This window comes from Mus musculus, chromosome X, assembly GCF_000001635.26.
Source record: "Mus musculus strain C57BL/6J chromosome X, GRCm38.p6 C57BL/6J".
NCBI lineage: Eukaryota > Metazoa > Chordata > Mammalia > Rodentia > Muridae > Mus > Mus musculus.
Genome location: NC_000086.7, coordinates 139,279,679 through 139,299,973, shown reverse-complemented (window position 1 = coordinate 139,299,973; position 20,295 = coordinate 139,279,679). Strand labels below are relative to the sequence as shown.

The following is a 20,295-nucleotide window of genomic DNA, read 5'->3' as shown; positions in this document are numbered from 1 at the left end:
GTTAAGCCATAAAGTTGCTTCTCAAAACATCTCTTGTGTGTGTCAAATCCATAAGATTGTATATTTGTCTCTCTTGGTGCTGTGGAGACTTCAGCATTGCCTGAGCTGAAAGGAATTCTCTAACATTGAGACTTTGGAGTGAATCTGTCAGTGAGTCATTGACAGATCTGTGTTAATTGTCCTGGTAAAGGCAGAACTCAGCATGTGGCTGCTTCCTAGGTACATGGAGACTTTGACAACTCTAACTTCTGACATCATGATTTTGGTCTAAGATATCCTATGAGGCCTGATCTCTCTCTCTCTCTCTCTCTCTCTCTCTCACACACACACACACACACACACACACACACACACACACACACACACACACACACACATACACACACACAAAACAAAACACCTGTGTGACAACCCTGGGGCCAGCTGTTAAAAGATTATGTCATCCCCCTTTTAATGTGATACTCAGAGGACAAACTCCTTTCCCTCATGGCCCTGTGATGTGCATCATCTGCTTAAGTTCAGATTCTGACACTTTCTCTGCTCCTACCTTCACCTCCCTAGAGCTAAATAAGTCATAAGAGAGAACTTTGAGTCTGCCTTAGTGCTACTATTGTAAGGGTAAAATTAATACACCACAGGAAAGAGTTTTTCACCTTGTGACTCAGGCTATGTCAATTTGTCCATCCACTGCTGCACCAATTTATGCACATCCCAGCAGTGAATAGAGCAAACTTGATCTCCTGTGTTTGATAGGCCACTGCCGCACTTCCTCTGACAAGTTAGTCAGTTATGTTCTGGTTGTCCAGTGGTGACAAACAACAGAAGTCTCTTGTCCCAGGAATCACTGAGGCACAAATAAAGGGAATGTCATGCATTGTATTTTATCTTTCCTTGTCACCCTTGAGTCTGCGTGTTGGCTATGTAACCAACTATCAGGGCAAGGTTAGGAACTTACCAATAGTGATATTCTTTCCCAGATAATCAGGGGAAATGGTGGAAGCAAGTAATAACCAAGATTAAGTCTGCCTTAGTTAGGGTTTCTATTACTTCGATAAAATGAAGAATAGTTACTTTCATATTGCATATTGTTGTTCATTATTGAAGGATGTCAGAATGGGAAGTCAAACAGGACAAGATCTTGGGGGGAGGAGCTGATGCAGAAACTATGGAGAGGTGCTGCTTACTAAGCTTGTGTTCCATGGGCTGGGCCATCCCCTATTGAGCACTAACGGAGAAAATGCCCTACAGCCAAATCTTATAGAGACATTTCCTCAACCAAGGCTCCTTCCTGTCTAATGACTCTAGTTTGTGTCAAGTTGACATACAAAACCAGCCAATACAGATTCAGAAGGGCAAATGGAGCCTATGGGCAATCCTAAACTTCTGTTTTATATACTGTCTGAAAAATCATATCTCATAAAAGGCCACAACAGAAATATTACTACTTTATTCCTCTATGTGGTGCCTCATATCCTGACTTGGCACTGCTCATATGACTGACAGCTCAGTGATGATTCTGACCCTGAGAAGGAATAGCATAGATCCCCCAACTTATACTCAAGCTGCCCTAATGGAGGAAACACACAGCCAGTTGGTGTTTATGTCAGCTCTTTATGAGGCTGTGCTCTGAGAACTGGATCAGATGTATTTAGAGGAGCAAAGTTTTAAACAACGAATCAATTACAGACCTACACGGAGTCAGTGATGTTATTGTGTCTGTGTGAGGCTCTGTTTGGCAATTGACTTATTAGTTTTAGGATGCAGGTGCTTGCTTCTTCTTGTGTGGGAGAGAGATTCTGGCAGCTCCTGCTGAAAGCAGCCTGAAAAGGCTGAGTCACCCATCAGTGTTTTCCTTTGCTCGATTTTCTGAGTTAAGGTGAGAGGACCGCAATGCTCAGGAGCCTCTGAGGGTCTGCTTTCATAAATCAGACGTCTCTAGACATTAAAATGTAAGCATCCTTTATCCTCACAAGGGTTTTTTTCTTTTCCTGTAGCTTTTTAAAAACATCACAAGGATGTGCTGTATCCAGTAGCAGAGTGCTTGCCTAGGGTGTGTGAGTCCCTAGATTCATTCTTCATTAATGAAGAAGACTACCAAATGGCATCATGTCACTGAAATTACAGTCGGCATAATAATCCTTATAGCAGGTTAAGAAACACATGCATCACATTAATGTTAGACTGGAGAAGATTGTACACTTTTTAATGGTGAACCAGATAGGACTTATTCCTATCTTTTTAAAATATAAACTTTAAAACACTACTTTAAAATTACATATTTATAATTATTACCTTCTTGGATAGGAAAAATCAGTTTCCCCAATGGTGTGTCACTGCATATATCAAATACTCTTGCCTAAGGCATAGTTAGCTAACACAAAAGGGACTTCATGATTTTTTTTATGTACTTTTAGATTTGTTTTGATGGGTTTTGTCGTACTAAAATTCTTTTTAAGGGTGTTAGTATTTTTATTTATTTATTTTTGAACAACACAGAGAAAGAACATGAAGTTTGGTAGATAGCGATGTGGGCAGTGTCTGGGAGGAGTTGGGGTAGGGGAGAATATGACCAAAATATGATAAAAATTAATTTAAAAATTATACTGTGGGGATTCGTTAGGTTTAAGAACAGCACATAGATGTTTGAGTCGAATGTGGCGGTGCTTTGGAGGAATTTGGTGAAAGTGAATGGAGTGAAGATTTGCTAAAGCTAGCTGTATTGGAGTATTAATTTCTCAAACAATAGAAATTATCATTTCACCTGTAGTATGTAATGTACTTTGATTACAAGTTCCCTATTATACTCTTATTCTGCTTCTACAACCACAAAACCCTTCTTACTAAAGCATTCCTCTTCTATTTGCATGTCTTTTTTGGGGGGCCTGCTGCATTTGCTTTCAATTGCATGAGCATAGGTGGATAAACATAAACTTAAAGGTGACTATTATCGCCAAGGAATAGGATTCTCCTCACCTCAGTAGCCATTAACTGCCTGTTGTTCTTCAGGGATGCTTAAGGCATCATGAGCATCTCCCTTAGCTATGATGGAGCGATGGTGGTTCCACAGCTAACCACTATTACTGTGTGTTCATGGGCACAATAGTTTCGTCATAGCTTGAATATATTATTTCACAGAACTCCTTCTTGAAATACATATGGCCATATAGTGTACTTGGCATTGGAATTTTTGTTTTTTAACATAGAGCTTCTGAGAGCAATATTAACTACACACGGAGGGTACTTCCTTTCAAACACTATTATTCACGTTATGTTCCTAACTTGCTTATTGTTTTTTTTTTAAAGCCATACATTTTCCCCCAATTTCTCAACTTTGCCATAATACCACTACTGTATAAAAATAAAATTTGAGGATCACTGAGCTCCAATACACTTTTACTAGGAAGAAAAAAAGTGACAATCCAAAACGCACTCTCAGTTCATTCATTTGTTGACTTATGTTATAAAAGACTGGATGCTTAAAACACTTGTAAGTTTTGCTGTTAGCCCTCTTTCTTAGAATATTTCAATCATTTAATTTATTTACTCCGCCATTGTAGAGTATGACTTTGGAAAGTAGAGTTCTGTTTGTTTTCTAGTCACTGAATCAGACCTTTCTATGGCATTTCTGTGCTTGAAGAATTATAGGTTTCTTGGGAAAGGATCTTTTGTCTTAGTTTTCATGAATGCCACCAGCTGTTCTTAGTGATAGGATTAAGACTCACTGTCCCTTGTGGTCTGTACATAAACTATGCTAATGACAATCAGGTATTAGCGACAAGGTATTTGGATATTTCTCACATGTTCTGATGCTGGATCTTGGCTTCTCACATCACCATTTTTCCTTTGTCTCCTGACTGCTGCCTCAGTTTGATCAGGGACAATGTTATAGGGAAAGGGATTCCTGCAAGGAAGAAAGGAGCAGATAACAGGTCCCTTCCTGCATCTGTATGTATGTATGTATGTATGTATGTATGCATGTATTTATTTATTTATTTTGCTATTGTTGCTATCTCAACCAAGGTGCTCTCTGAACCAGGACAATACTGTTTAATTAGGGACCTGAAAGAAAGATCAAAAGCATTTCTTCTGACTTCAGTGGTATTTGCTGCAATTAAAAATATCTATATAAAGAGCAGTACAAAATGTTAACATCTCTATAGGTTTTATATGTTTATGCTTTAAATTTTAATTTATCTGCCATCATTGTATCTCCACCTATGTATTTTGTTTCCATTGTGACTCCAAATTTTTGGCATACATCCATATGGTTTCTGGAAATTAGGTTTCAAGGCATTGGTAAACTTATTCACGTTCCCCAGTTTACTTTTGTGGCTCTGATAAAATATTAACCAAAACCAGCCTGTGTGTGGATGATGAGTTTATTTGGCTATAAGCCCATCACTGGAGGAAGCCAAGGGAAAAATTCAAGGCATGACTATGAAGCAGAAAGGAACAGTGAGGCTGCTTAATGGCCTCCTCCCACTTCTTTTGCACAACTACCCTTTTTATAGAGGCCTGGCCTACAGTCCAGGGTTGGCACTTCCCACAGAGGGCTGGCTCTCCTATATCAATTAGTAGTCAATTAAATGCCCTGTGGACATGCCCACAGGCCAATCTCATGGAGACCATTCTTTCATGGAGATTTCCTCTTCACAGGTGTGTCCGGGTTGACAAAAAACAAAACAAAACAAAAAACAAACAAATACAAAACCAAAAAAAACTTAACAAAACAAACACACTTTGAATAGTTCAATGGACTCTGTACTGAAATAGAGAGTTGTTCTTCACTATTAGATAAGAGTCTGACAATGAACCCATGAATTGCATTTTAACTATTTTGGAAATTAGAGTTAGTATTCTTCTTTCCTGTGGATTCATATGTCATTTTATTTTGAGAAGACAATGTAGAGAATGGTCTTCTAGGTGTACATTTTAACAAAAACTCTGGCTTCCCATTTGAATGCATTCTGATTTAAGACAAAATAGAGTAATATGTGGAAAGAAATCAGTAACTGAATTTGTGCAATTTTTTTTTTTTTTAGGAACAAGGAGAGAGAACTTCTCACTCACCCCTGACATATTCATGAGAGAGTTACAGTTTGGTTTTGAAGAATGGAACAAAGGCAAGAACTGTGCATATGCAGATGCGATGTCATTCTCACATCATCAAAACCGGGAGAAAATATTTATGCTGCTGGTATGTGCCAGGGGTCTCATGGATAGTCATCTTTATCCCGAAAATGAAGAATGGCTTTACACACACACGCACATGCACATGCACGTATATACATACACACACACACACACACACACACACACACACACACACACACATATATATACATATACATACACATATACATACATACACACATGCATACACACACATATATGTATATATGGGTTTCATATCAGTTCAGCAAAGTGGAATGAACTTGACTTGAATCAGATATTTTACACCTAGCACATTCTCTCCATGTAAGTCCTAATAATTCTACCTTATTCTTTAATACATTATTCTCAACCTGTGACTAGTGTTCCCTTTGGGGATCACGTACCAGACATCCTGTAAATTAGATATTTATATTATGGTTCATAACAGTAGCAAAATTACAGTTATGAAGTCGCAATTAACTAATTTTATGGTCACTGCAACCTGAGGAACTATATCAAAAGGTCACAGCATTAGGAAGGTTGAGAAATACTGCTTTAATACAATAGGTAGCAGCTTCAGAGAAAATAGAAAATGTATTTTCCTAGATTTAGTAAATGGAATTTCCAAAAACAGTAGTCCATTACCTCATTGTAAGTGGTGACAGACTCTAAACTTCCCTTGTAAGACCAAACCAAGATGTTGATATTTGATGCCTCTTTAATAGTTTAAATATAGGAGTTTACTGTGAAAGTATGTCTTCCAGTACTGTCAGAAGCTCCACTCATAAGATCTCACCAACGTAACTGCCCAAATATAAGGTAGACAAGGATGACACCAATGGACATGACAGAGTAGAATGGGAAAAGTCCTCAAGGTCTCAACTCTTTACAAAGAACTACAGGCAATTGAGAAAAGCTAGAATCAGGAGAGGTGGGTTTCCCTAGGAAGGAGCACACCATTGGTTGTCCAGTGCTAAATGGAAATCTCTGAAAACATACATATGAGTAGCATACAGGCATGACAGTTTACATTTAGGAATATATGTTAACACATATATGCATGCAGTAATAATGAAAAAAAAGAGGCCATGATTTTGAAAGAGAGCAAGGAGGGAGGAAGGGGAAAGGAGAAATGTAGTTATAGTATAATCTCAAAAATTAAAAAAAAAACTATTAAAACCATATATGAACTCAAAGGGAGATTTCTATGGCTTTTGGTAGTTTATGACATTTAGTGGGAGCACTATTTCTCCAAACAGCTTATTTCATTTAAAGTATTTATATACACATACATATACATGTACTTAAATATATTATACATATTAAATATATATGTAACTAAAATAATGTTTCCTTGTGGAATTTTCAATCACTTTTTGTGCTCTTTCCCCTTCTATTTTTTCTGCCTCCTCAGAGTTCCCTGTTGCATGTAGCTTTGCTACCTTACTCCGGAAACAGGCCACACTACAAGTCCCCACCCAGCTTCCTTTGACTCCATGGATAAAAGACACAGTCACGCACAGTTGTTCAATTTCAACTTGCCCTTTGACACAATTGCTGGGTGCTATTTATCTCCCACCTGGAAAAGCAGGCACTTATCAATATTCTTATCTCTGCACCTCTCTACCTGCCCTAAACTGTAGTTTCTGAGTTACAATCTAGTCCCTGCTAAACACCCTTGCCTGCCTGCCTGTAGGAGCAACCTGTGTGGCCACTCCATTTGAGATACCACATGGCTAGTCACCTTTTTCTTCTCTCCATCAGAAGCATGGTGAACTTTGCTCTCCTTTCCTTGTGTCTATCTGCTTGCCTCCAGGGACCTGGAAGTCCCATCTATTTCTTCTTCCCAGCAATTGGCTCCTGGCTTCTTTAGTGACAGATCAAGAACCAATTGGGGAATAGGACCTTGGCATCAACCCCACCCCTACAATTTCCCCCACTTTTCCCATTTCCTTTCCTGTAACAGCTGTGTCCTACTATCCCACTATCTATCTTAGTGATCTCTCCCCCGGTCCCATTTTTACTTCCTGGTTTCTGTGGTTACTTTGGGTTATAAAATTACACCTAAAGTTTCAGAGCTAGAATACACAAATAGAAACCACCTCCAGGCTTTGTTCTTCTGGGTCTGGGTTTCCTCTCAGTATGGTTTTTTTCTTCTTCTTTTTCTAAAGATTTACTTATTTATTTATTTCATTTATATGAGTACACTGTAGCTGTCTTCAGACACACTAGAAGAAGGCATTGGATCCCATTACAGATGGTTGGGAGCCACCATGTGGTTGCTGGGAATTGAACTTAGGACCTCTGGAAGAGTCAGTGCTCTTAACTGCTGAGCCATCTCTCCACCCCTCATTGTGGTATTTTCTAGGCCTATCTATCTGTCTGTAAACTTCATGATTTTATTTTTCTTCATAGATTTACAGAATTCAATCATTTTGATTTTGGAAGTCAAAGAGATGCTCCCCAAAATAGACTATTGCATTGTCCTTGGCTGCCTATCAGGACCTGAAGGTAAGATGTATTACTTAATATACCATATACTTCAGACAAAGGACTCAGAGGAGTCAAAATGAAATTAACCTGGAAGATCCAGCCCTGAAGACAAGCTCTCATACTATACAAAGGTGCTTTGTAATGTGCCATGGGAGAAGAATAATCAAGAGTTTCACAAAGCTGTACAACCTATGACCCATAACAATGAATAGCATGGCAAAAACATGAGTTCAATACCACAAAGGGTGGCAAACAGCTGTCTAAGCTGTTTAAGGAACATTTAATTGCATGTAATTCATGTCTTCTACTGTAAATCTACCCTTGGCTTGTGAGGTCATAGAACCTACCACTGTCCCTCTCCTAAGCTAACATAATTGAAAACTGACTTCTAAATACCTGTTCTTATCTATACAGATAAGTATATCTTTTATCCCTCATCAAAGAAACTTTGTTTTATAGCAGTTAGAAACTTACAAAATCCATAACTGGTCAAAATACAGAGAACCAGAGACCATGGGGTACCAACCCCACTTGATCCATCCACCACTAAAGCTCAAGAAACATTGAGGAAGTAGGAGAAAAAGATAAAAGCTAGAGGACCAGGGCATTTGCAACATAACATCTTCTAACATGAGTTGCACTCATGAAATCTTACCACTATGGTAATCTAAACACGGCCTGCACAGTGACAATACCAGTTGCCACATTGATGTGGATAGGAGAACTCTCACAAAGTCTCATGTCTAGTTGAAGATCCGTAAGAAATCAATGGCTGTTAAGAGGGGGAAGAATCGGCTTTTTCCCTGGAAAGATTATCCATCCCCAAATAGTCAGCCCTAAACATATTTACATACAAAAAACACTGCATAGACTCACTAGGTTAACTTTATATATCCATGTTAGGATAATAATTTAAAAGGATAGACCATGAATTTGGGAGCCAGTGTGGGGCAATAAGGGAACAATAGGGAGGAAGGAGCAGAAATGGTGTAAGTAGAGTAGTCATATATGGAGTTCTTAATAAGTATGTAAAAATAAAAAATAAGAATTTGAACAGAAAAATTAATAAAAATATAAGTCATACACACACACACACACACACACACACACACACACACTCCTTATAGCTTTGTACAATGAGATTTAAGCTGACATTCCTTGCTACAGGACCAAAAGTATTCATTGCTAAGAACAGAAACCGTTTAGTGAAGAAACAACAAGAAATATTGGTGATATTGGCAGCTTTGCACAAGTAAGCTTCCATCCTATCAGGCCAGTAAAGTCACCTGATCAATTACAATGAGAGAATTATCTACACATAAAGAATCCCAGTAGGGGCCCTTGACCTGAGCTTACCAACTCACCCACACCTACCCTCAGCTCCCTAATCCCATGTACCCATTTACCAAGTCTTCCATAGGTTACATAAATATATTTTTATGAAATTTGGCCAATGTGAAAGGGAATTTTACACACAGAAGTTTGTTTTCATAAATGCTCACAGCCCCCTCTTAGAAACTGGGCTGCCAATCTCTGGTGTCCAAGTGTTACATATGTTAATAATATATAAGCATGCTTTTACCATGACTAAAAGTAAAATAGGGAACTCCAATGTCATAAGAATATCTTAGTAATATTATGGAATTTCTTGGGACTCTTATTCCATTGATGATCCTCACTAGCCTGTGAATTTGAAACCGAAGACATGCTTGGAGTGAATTCTGACCTTACTATTCATTTTTGGATTGTTGTAGTTGATATTTTAAAAACATTTTTAAAGTGTTGGGTAGTTTTGTAAACTCAAGGACCTCTAAGAAACTTGGAGTTGATTTAAACTGTTTGAGTCATGTCCAGTGTTCTAAAAATGTATCATCTTGTACTGAAGCTAGAAAGGAATTGCTTAATGAGGTGATAGGGCAGCTTCATGGGATAGTTTGAGAGAACCTCCTACTCTTTGTTCATCTTTGAAATGGATTAATCTCTTTTATTGAAAAACATACCCATTCCTCAAGTTACCTTTTCCACAGCTCCTGAGTATACCTTGTTGTAGTGACTCACACTAAATAAAGACAAATGAGAATTCTTTAGGGTAGGTAAACATGGTATGGGCTGAATTTACATGATGATTCATAGACTTCATAAAATAGCATGGGCAGAAGACTGGAAGATAGAAGTTTTGTTTACTCTGACCCTGTAAAGCAAATGTTAAAATGTTGAAGGGATTTCATTCTTCCATACTGTGGAAAATGAAGGGATGATTATGTTTTTATATAACTTTTGAGGGGAGCTGTATCAATCAAACCTTTTCATCATTGTGGCAGACACTTGAGTAAAACAGTTTGAAAGGGAGAACGATTTCTTTTGGCTCATTTTTCAGAGGTTTCACATGAGGTTACTTCAGATCTATCACTATGGAAATGAGGCAAGGCTAATCCCATGGGAAGGAAAGCATGTGGCTGATGGTGCTTTGGGGAAACAGTTTATGTTTGGGCAGGTTGGAGACCTGATATGAGACAAAATGGCTGAAGTGGAACGTCTTGGAGAGAAGGCTCTTGGTCATTACAAAGTGGTTGGCAGCAGATGTTCTGGGAACCCCAAGGTAAACAGTGATATATAACTGCCATATAACTGTTTCTGTCAGAATGCTACCTCTACGTGGGTTTTGTATAAATGTAACCTTGAGATGTTTTGTATAAATGTAAGCCTCAAAAATATGATGCTTGGCCTCAAAAATATGATGCTTAGTCTGAACTTTAGTTTTAACCTTTGCCCTCAGAGCTTGTCTGTATGTCTGTTTGTAAGCCTGTGTGCCAGTCTGCATGTGCATCTATGCCAGCGTGTGTGTGTCAGTCTGCATGTGCATCTGTGCTAGCATGGGTGCGCCCCATGTGTGTTGGCCATATGTGTGGGTACCTGCAGGCCCTTGTCTGCCTAGCATCCCATTCTAGGAAATAAATTGTGTCCTATCTTCATGTAGCTCCTCACAATCTCTTCGGCCTCCAACCTCCTATGACCCTCCTACTTTCCTGGCACTGGAACATGGAACACACAGCTGATAGCCTCATGAAGAATGAAGACATTTTAGGAAGGACAAAATATTTTTCTACAAGCATGCCCACAAGAGACCCATCCCCTTCAGGTAGGCCTCATCTTTAAAATATTCAACACCTTCCAAAAGTAGTTCCACCAAGTGAGGCAAAGTCCTTAACATATCTGAGTTTTGGGAACATTTTATGTTCAAACATCAACATAGGCGCACACAGACACAGACCAGCCTTGTAATCCATTGGTTATTACAGAACATCTGTCTGTAGAATATTCCATGATTTATCTCTGCTTTCAAGTTAAATAAGTGGCCCTTTTATATATTCCTGCAAACCCTCAGAAAGCAGGTTTTTAAAAGGATGCTCACAATACAATATGGGGTATATAGCGGGAACATACACATATGCATGCAAACAATGGAAGGGAGTACAGCCTCTAACACACGAAATAGAGCACTATGCAGTGACCTTCAATGATGTGAAGCTTCATGAGCAAAGTAATTCAAGTATAGAATATAGTTCAAACTCTTATGTCTAGGAAAATCACCACACAGATATGGTGATACATATACCTGCATTAGTCTGTTTAGGTGAGCAGTATAGATCCTCCAAGTCTCAAGGATGTGACTGTGAACTGTCCTTGGTGGTGGCTTTTGTCACCTGGAAGCTCTGCCTGTACTTCTCACTTTGATTTATTACTGTGTGGATTATGTGTATTATTATTGTACAGAAATGTCCGATCTATTACTGTATTTTTCCCAAAAGAAATGTTAAGCAGTAGTTGCTCTTTGGAAGATCAGCTCATGTACACTTTGACACAGCCTTGTGGCTACCTTCCTGAATTCTGTATCAGTTTTTTTGTTTGTTTTAAAGTATTTTGATGTGAAGAATCCCAACAGTTTTTACTTAGGTAACTCCTATCTGCATATATTTTAAGATAATGTTATTTCACTCAGAATAATAACTTAATAACTTAAATCTATATAATTCAATCCAAAAAAATTATGTTTTCAGAAAAAGTACTTATGGTTAATATTCATTCATTCATTCATTCATGCCATTGTGACTCAGTTTAGCTTATTGGATTATGACATTTTCTCAGCCATTTAAAATCACAGAGCTTATGAGCAGCACTTGACAGACTCAGACCTGCATATTTTTGTCCAGAAGCTCTTGATCTCTTGAATATGGAGAGGATAACTATACCTTCCTTAAACTGGAAAAACTCATGTTGATTCATGTGATTTGCTCTAAGAACCACCCATTCCTATTGATTTCATATAGCTATATATCTATTCCAATATGACCTTCGGTGGCATCCATGTGAAGCTTGCTGTGCTTCGTAATTCACATGCCCGTTGGTGGGAAGAATACTGTGTTAGAGTTGGTTCAGAGAAAATCATATGAGAGTTGATTTTCTGTTTAACTTTCCATGTCAGGGTCTAGTGGCATTATCTTTGTAGCTAAAATACAAACAGGGAGTTGTTAACGCAGGTAAACAGTCCAAAACAGAACTGTGTGCCACTGCTCTCGAAAACCGTTTATTTTCCTATTCCTGTATAGGACTGCCCACATAGGAATGGCGTCTTAGCTCCTATGTAGCAGAAGGGGCTGCATCACAGTATGTCCCTAACGTGAGTGACTGTGTATAACAAATTCTCTGTGCTGTGTACTCTGTATCTCTGCAGACCTACTGAGTTTTTTTTCCTGAAGATTTTAATGTAGTTTTAGAAATACAAGTTCTAAAAACATGATTCAATGATGGCATGTTTTCAATATAACTAGTTGAACAGATTTCCAAGTATGATATGCTCAGTTTCACCTCTTTATTACTCAAGAGCACCATGTACTTTGTCGGGCTTGTTTATGTTCTCAGCAACCATTTTGTCCTCACAAACCTTCAGAGGGACATCTGTTGTATTGCACGCTCAACTTTCTCTGGCCCTGGCAAAAGTAGTTGTTGTTTTTTCTTCTTCTGAGGTCCACACATTTAATCTTCATATTTTTTGTTTCTTTGTGTGCACAGGTGAGCGTGTGAAAGCCAGAAGTCAACATGATGCGGTAGGTTTCTATCTTCCCACCATGTAGGTCCCTTGTCTGATACCCAGGTCCTCCAGCTTGGTGCCAGAGAGGTACCTGTTCTCCCTGGAGAAAGACTTGCCATTTCTCTCTGGTAAGCTAAAGCTATAGGTGCGTATTTCATGTCCTTGGTTTTTCTATAAATTATAGCAAATTTAACACTGCTTCAGGCAAGGTATAGTAAGACTGAAAATGTCTCTGTCCCCAGTTCTTTCAAAACTCTAGAACAAAAATCTGTTTTTCCTGTTTCTTTCTCTATATTGTCCTTTTTTATAAAAGCAGGCGAGCGTTTGAACTCAGGGGCCGACCTTGTGCTTAGGACTCCAGTAAGATGAGGATTTATGTGCATTTCCTGCTGTCCTTGGAAAGGTAACACCAAAGGGAGAAATTTTAATGAAATTCTGGTTTCTATGGCAACTAGGATATGCCAACTTTATACTCAAGACAGAAAGGTTTAACAAAGCTGTTTATAGGCTAGAAAGGATAAACAACAAAAATATGACCTAATGAGTGCTCTCTCTCTCTCTCTGTATGTGTGTGTGTGTTTATGTCTATATGGAAGGCAAGTTTATACTGCAGAGAGTCTGAAGTTATGAGTCACCTGTCATCTTTTGTGTTTCTATGTCCTCAGATAACTCCTACCATATGAGAGTATTATTTTGTGAATTCCTTAAGAAATCTCAAAGTTCCTATGTCCTGCTGTTTCCCCAACTCTAGAGCTCTCTACTCCCTGTGGTCCATTTTTAGTTTGCCGGTTTCTGCTGTTGCTCACGCTTACATACTAACATCTATAAAAGCTAAAATTCCAAAAAAAGAGAGAATATGTGGCATTGTTCTTTCTCAGTCTGAGCTACCTCTCTTAGTGTTATATATATGTTTGATTTCCATCTATTTACCTGAAAACTTCATTATTTCAGTGTTCTTTACAGTTGAGTAGAATTCCGCAGTTTCATTATTCTCCCACCAATTGAAGGGCATTTAAATTGTTATTCTTTTCTAGCTATTTTGACTAGAGTACCAATGAACGTAGCTGAGTAGGTCAATGAACATGTAGAGTAGGACAAGATGTAGTATATGGGGGCTTTAAGTGGGGATGGAGTATAGAGGAGAGCTTTAACTAGGGAGTGAGGAGGGAGTAGAGCTCTAACTGGGGAAGGAAGAAGGCTGGCAAAACAGAAAAAGAGTGAGAGAGGAGGGATTAGTAACAGCTAAAGATGGTTGAAAATGACATAGGGTACCACTTTTATATTAGATGTACCTAAGATTATATATAATGCATATATAGGTATATATGTATATATATATATGTGTGTGTGTATGTGTGTGTGTATATATATGTGTATATATATATATATATATATATATATGAAATTATATGCATATGGCACATACATAAAAGGATTAGGAGGTGTGGCCATGTTGGAGGAAGTGTGCCACTGGGAACAGGCTTTGAGGTTTCAAAAGACTCAAAATAATAATATTTAGCTTTTAATGACTTTTTCCAAAAAAGGAAGATGTGTAATCATGTCTGATTTTGAATTTGTCCAGGTTTTTCATCAGACTTTGATTTGTAGGAGTTTTTCTCTTGTGTTTACAGGTATGTATATGTAGGAGGCATGTATTTCGTCTTTTATGTGAGTGAAAGTTACAATTGGTTACAAATTTGGTTAGCACATCTGGAATAGTCCACGTTCTATTGTGCATTACTGCCTTCCTTTAAAGTTCTGCTTCTCTAGGCTCTCTCCTGGCACTAATTTGCATATTACTTGTGTAATTAGGTGCACAATCTGTGATCAATGTGAATTATTAATATAACAACTTTTCAAATATGCCCTTTTGTGTGATATCTTTTTTCCATAACTCTACCTTTATAAATTTACATCTGGCGTTTTATATTTCCTGAAAGTATCTTATAATAAATGCATACACATATGCAAATGCATTTCCCTTCATAATATTGAGGGTTAAATCATGCCTGTTTCACCATCCACTTCCATATTTGCTCTCTTCATGCTTACTATGCATCTATGCGATCATATTTCTGTACTCTTCAGGACACTGACATTTTTATGTTGAATTAACCATATATACCATTGTTTTTCATATGTGTCTTTTATTATACAACAGGATCTCCCTATGCAGATCAAGCAAACCTGGAATTCACAGAGATCTGCCTGACTCTGTCTCACTAGTGCTGGGATTAAAGGCATGTACCCCATGCCTAGCATATTATATCAGAATTTTCTTCTTTCCCTTCCTTCAATCCCTCACATGTATCCCCTTGATTTCATCTCTTTCTTTTTAATTGTTTTTATAAGTACACACATGCATATAGGAGATATATATATATATATCCTATATAAATATGTGGTCAGTCCATATGATGTTGCTTGAATGTGTATGATTTCAGAGCTGACCAGTATATAATCTGCATTGTGTGTATTACATTGTAGCCTAACTTGAGTTTTTGAGTTTTTAAAGCGTCATTTTTCTCTTTCAGTATACTAAGAACCACATTAGTCTTTGAAATGGATAAATAACTTCATGTTGGTTTAGAATAGAGACAGTTCAGTCCGTCTTGTGCATAACAGGTTGTTGTATCTAATCCATTGTTCTTATGATAAATTACAATACAACGATTTATTAAATTAGAGTTTATCACAACAGCACAAGTAACCCAAGTAACAAGAAACATGCCGTTTCTGTCTTAACGTTAGTCACCTGAATGTTAGTAACTGTAGAGATCTCACTACTGGAAATATCAGTCACTATTACCTTTTAATCCAAAGTACTGTGTGTGCTTTTAAAACAAGATTTAATTTTATTTTTATTTATGTGCAGGTGTCTATGTTTGTGCAGATGACTCAAAATCCAGAAGAAGAGGCTAGCTCCCCTTGAGCTGGAGTTACAGGCAGTTGTAAGCTTCTGTTGGTGTTGCTAAGAATGAAATTTGGGTCCTCGAGAAGAGCAGCTCTTAACTGCTAAGCCCCTGCCTGTGTAATTATTACAGTTACAAGTGATATTGGATACTGCCACTCTCACAAAGTACTTAGGATCAGAAGGTAAGAATACCTTTGAAAGAATGTTGGCCTTTAAGACTGGATAAATAAGTCCAAGTGTGATAGAGTATTGGCCTGTGAAATGGAGATTATCCAGTATAATTCAAAAAAACAAACGGCCTAAAGGTAAATTGTGAAATAGTGGTCCGAAGTACTCTGCCTTTCCTTTTCTAAGTCAGAGACAGTCTTTGCAATTGTCCACTCAAAGAACAGGTTTTAGGACTCAACCAGTTTAGAAAAATTGTACAATTTAGCAACTGAGTACTGAGAATTTGGTCATTTGAAAATGTACTTTTATGGTTATATGATATAATTTGGGAAAGTGAGAAACAAACTTTTATTTTTATTCTCTAATCTTTTCTTTTTACAGCACAGTCCTTATTCCCCTCCTGGTCTTCCCTCTGTTTCTCATCCCATAACTCCTCCCCCATCTCCAAGAGAATGTCTCCACCCCCTAGCCCCACCCCACTTGATCTTCTAACTCCCTGAGCCCTCAGGTCTCTCAAGGGTTAGATGCATCTTCTCTGACTGAGTCCAGACCCGGAAATCCTCTGCAGTATATGTGTCAGGGGTCTCATATCAGCTAATCTATGCTGCCTGGTTGGTGGCTCAGCATCTGAGAGATCTTAGGGGTCCAGGTTAATTGAGACTGCTGGTCTTCCTATGGGATTGCCCTCCTCCTCAGCTTCTTCGAGCTTTTCCCTAATTCAATCACAGGGGTCAGCAGCTTCTGTTCATTGGTTGTGTGTAAGTATCTGCATCTGACTCTTTCAGCTGCTTTTTGGGCTTCTCAACGGGCAGCCATGCTAAGCTCCTGTCTGTAAACACACCATGGCATCAGTAATAGTGTCAGGCCTTGGGGTCTCCCCTCCAGCAGGATCCCACTTTGAACTTGTCACTGGACCTCCTTTCTCTCAGTCTCTTCTCCATTTTTGTTCCTGCAGTTCTTTTAGACTGGAACAATTTTGGGTCAGAGTTTTGACTGTGGGGTGGCAACCCTATCTTAATTAGAGTTTTACTGCTGTGAACAGATGTCATGACCAAAGCAACTCTTATAAGGACAGCATTTAATTGGGGCTGGCTTACAGGTTCAGAGTTTCAGTCCATTATCATCAAGGTGGGAACATGGCAGCATCCAGGCAGGCATGGTGCAGGAGGAGCTGAGAGTTCTATGTCTTCATCTGAAGGCTGCTAGCACAATATTGACTTCCAGACAGCTAGGATGAAGGTCTTAAAGCCCATGCCCACAGTGACACGCCTTGTCCAACAAGGCAACACCTCCAAATACTGCCACTCCCTGGGCCAAGCATAGTCAAACCATGACAAACCCCATCTCTCCAACTGATGCCCTGTCTTCTTACTGGAGGTGGACTCTACAAGTTCCCTCTCCCCACTGTAGGGCCTTCCATCTAAGGTCCCTCCCTTTGAGTCCTGAGAGTCTCTAACCTCCCAGGTCTCTGGTACACTCTAGAGGGTCCCCCCACCTACTACCTCCCAAGGTTGCCTGTTTTCATTCTTTCTGCTGGCCCACAGGGCTTCAGTCCTGTTTCCCCTTCCCATTACCTGATTACATTCCCCCTTTATACTCCCTGTCCCCTCTCCTACCCAGGTTCCTCCCTCCCTCTGACCCCATGATTGCTTTCTTCTACTTCCCAAGAGGGATTGAGGCATCTTCACTCGGACCCTTCTGATTGTTAACCTTCCTGAGTTCTGTAGATAGTATCCTGGGTATTCTGTTCTTTTTTGACTAATATCCACTTATTAGTTAGTATATACCATGTATGTTTTAGGCCTGAGTTACCTCAAACAGGATGATATTTTCTGGTTCTATCCATTTGCATGCAAAACTTATGATATCCTCTTTCTTAATAGCCGAGTAGTGTATCCATTGTGTATTCATTCTTCCTTTGTGGGACATCTGGGTTGTTTCCAGCTTCTGGCTATCACAGATAAGGCTGCGATGAACATAGTGGAACACGTGCCCCGGTGGTATATGGTAGGGCATTTTTTGTTCACTCAGGTGACAGCACATGTTAGTGAGGATTTGGAAAAAGAGGAACATGCCTCTATTGCTGGTGGGATTGCAAACTGGTACTACCACTCTGGAAATCAATCTGGTGGTTCCTCAGACAATTGGAAATAGATCTACTTGAATACCCAGCTATACTACTCTTGGGCATATACCCAAAAGATGCCCCACCATGCCACAGGAGCATGTGCTCCACTATGTTCATAGCAGCCTTATCTGTGATAGCCAGAAGCTGGAAACAACCCAGATGTCCCACGACAGAAGAATGGATACAGAAAATGTGGTTCATTTACACAATGGAATACTACTCAGCTATTATGTATGAGGACATCCGGAGTTTTGCAGGAAATGGATGGAACTAGAAAATATCATCCTGAGTGAGGTAACTCAGACCCAAAAGGACATGCATGGTATGTACTCACTAATAAGTGGATATTAGCCAAAACAAAAAACAAAACAAAACAAAACAAAACAAAACAAAACCTGTACGGAATACCCAAGATGTAGTCCACAGAACTCAAAAAGGTCAACAAGCTGAAGTGCCCAAGGGAGGATGCCTCAGTCCTACTTGGGAGAGAGAAGAAAACAATCACAAGTGGGGAGGGAGGGAAGAACCTGGGAGGGAAAGTGGACTCTGTGTGTGGGGGGGGGGGGAGTAGGGGTGAGAGGGGAACCTGATCTGGTATTGGGTGAGGGAAAAGAACTGAAGCCCTGAGGGCCAGCAGAAAAAAAAATGGAAACAGGCAATTTCAGGAAATAGGAGGTTGGGAGGGACCCTCCAAAATGCACCAGAGATCTGGCAGAAGTAAGAGACTTCAGAGATTCTCAGGAATGAAACAAATTTTTAAAGTAATTCTCAGTTATAAAGCTGATGCCAGTTCTATGAATTGTCACTTAAATACTCTGTACAGAAGCATTGCTTCAATAGTAGGAAAGACTTCTCTGAAGATATATCTTTTATCAGGGACATAAATAAAACTATATATATGTGTGTGTGTGTGTGTGTGTGTGTGTGTGTGTGTGTGTGTGTGTGTATTATATGTGTAATGCATATTACTACCCAATTTTTTGACAAATTCATGGCTAAACTAGTCAGTCTTAAGATCATGAAGATTTATGCTAAAATGAATCTGGAGATGCAATTGTGCAAGAATAATTAAAGATGTATTTTCTTTATAAAAGCAATTTTGTAAACCAATTTTATTTTAATAAAGGATACTTCTGACTCATTTTAAAAATACCTTTTAGAGATTTTGAAGTCATAAAGCCAAGAGCTTAAAAGAAGCTGTAATAAAAAGCTAGTAATTGTAGAGAAAGTGTATTGGGGTTAAAGGTGGAAAAATGAAATTTTTTTTTCAGGAGGATGTTGTGACAAGGTTTATATAAAAAATATGATATTTTAAAAGTTTTTTTACTTTTGAGCTTATATAATTATAATACTTCTCCCTCATCTTTCCTCTCTCCAAACCCTCCCATATACTTCTTTTTATTGTCCTTAAAATTCATGGCTTTTAAAAAAACTGTTAGTGGATGTATTTCTGTTTGTCTATCATCTGTCTGTCTCTCTGTCATCTGTCTGTCTGTTCATTTGTCTGTCTATATCTATTCCAAAGTATAGCTACTTGTACACTTCACGTATTGTTTATATGTGTGTGTGTGTGTGTGTGTGTGTGTGTGTGTGTGTGTGTGTGTGTGTGTGTGTTTCAGGGCTGATCATTTGGAAGTGAACAACCAATTGGTGTGCTCTTCTCTGAGGAAAAGCAAAAGTCCTTTTCCCAGCATTCCTCTACTGCTTATAGTTCTTTGTGTAAGGCTGAGGCCTGGTGGCTTTTTCCGCATTCAGTTTGGCATGTCCATTGGTGCTGTCTGTGTTCACCTCATTTCTGGACAATTGCGTTGATAAGAGTTTATGGGTATAGTTTCTGACATTACTAGGAGACACAGTCTCATAGCAAACTCTGTGACCACGTAGCTCTTACAGTCTTCCCTTCTTTTCTTCCTATAGGGACTGTGCTGCACATTTGTGCATTTTGATTGGTTGTGGGCATAAGGACACATGTTTATAGGTTGTTGCAGGTTTAGTAAATTAGAAGTGGTAGATTCTCCTCCAATAACCATGGTTTCACTAGCCTCGAGTAGTTAGCTAGGTTTCCAGTCCCAGGCATGATGGCTCTCTTATTAAGTGGGTCTTAAGTCAAATTAGGGAGCTGTTGGCTACTGCCAGGACTGTATCCTTTGTGCCATGCTGGTCGTTGATTTAGTTCATAGGCGTCATAGCTGGGAAGGACTGATGAGTTCTTCCTTCCTTTGGAAACTTGCATGGAACCTTCTGGTATCATGAAGTCTAGTTCTCAGGCAGGTGGAATTCAGGTCAGTTCCAGCTTTGACGCTTGTGGACGCTGTTTCATGGTGTCTTGAGCAATGGGGATTTACCTTC

At 38.9% G+C, this 20,295-nt stretch overlaps 1 long non-coding RNA gene across 1 annotated transcript in view; it reads left to right on the top strand.

Moving 5' to 3' along the window:
• The window catches only part of Platr21 (pluripotency associated transcript 21), a 117,513-nt gene that overhangs the window by 57,765 nt on the left and 39,453 nt on the right, over positions 1 to 20,295 (top strand). Inside the window, exons 6-14 of the long non-coding RNA NR_045455.1 lie at positions 5,043 to 5,197; positions 7,570 to 7,665; positions 10,142 to 10,246; positions 10,625 to 10,786; positions 12,718 to 13,139; positions 14,319 to 14,367; positions 14,898 to 14,976; positions 15,612 to 15,687; positions 15,781 to 15,832. This is a non-coding gene — a long non-coding RNA (pluripotency associated transcript 21). The remainder of the gene's footprint in view (positions 1 to 5,042; positions 5,198 to 7,569; positions 7,666 to 10,141; positions 10,247 to 10,624; positions 10,787 to 12,717; positions 13,140 to 14,318; positions 14,368 to 14,897; positions 14,977 to 15,611; positions 15,688 to 15,780; positions 15,833 to 20,295) is intronic.